We start from the raw sequence: 731 nt of genomic DNA on the forward strand, positions 1-731 counted from the left end.
TATATACTAAGCATGACGTCACATGGTATGGAATGTCCCTTTGGCCAGTTTGGGTCAGCTGTCCTGGCTGTGCCCTCTCCCAGCTTCTTGTGCACCTCTTCGCTGGCAGAGTATGGGAAGCTGAAAAGTCCTTGACTTAGTATAAACACTGCTTAGCACCACCTAAAACATCAGTGTGTTATCCCATTATTCTCATGTTAACTCTGAAACACAGCACTATGGCAGCTACGAGGAAGAAAATTAACTCTATCGCAGCTGAAACCAGGACAAACTTTTAAACTGTCTTATCTCAACCCACGAATTTTCTCACTTTTACCCTTCTGATTCTCTCCCACATCCCACTGGGGGGGAGTGAGCGAGCAGCTGTGTGGTGCTTAGTTGCCGGCTGGGGTTAAACCACGACAGTCCTTTTTGGCACACAACATGGGGCTTGACGGGTTGAGATAACGACAGATTTGATTGGAATGTGTTAGATCGAATTTATCGCTGTTACTGCTGTTTAGCTATCAATCAGCAGGCTCCTGTGCTTGCCATGGGGCTTGCTTGCCTCACTGCATGTTAGAGTCTAGTGCTCGTTAGTGGCTGCTTTTTGCTTTCGCTGCTTGCTGTGCTGCTGGACTGCTGATCATCTTACTCTGCTGTGCCTGGGAACGTTTTGATAACAGCAACGGGATGCGCCTGGGCTGGCAGATGGCCAGGGCCTCGCTGCTGTTTGTGTGCTTCTGTACTGG

Source organism: Aptenodytes forsteri, unplaced genomic scaffold, assembly GCF_000699145.1.
Source record: "Aptenodytes forsteri isolate BGI_AS27 unplaced genomic scaffold, ASM69914v1 Scaffold236, whole genome shotgun sequence".
Classification (NCBI taxonomy): Eukaryota; Metazoa; Chordata; class Aves; order Sphenisciformes; family Spheniscidae; genus Aptenodytes; species Aptenodytes forsteri.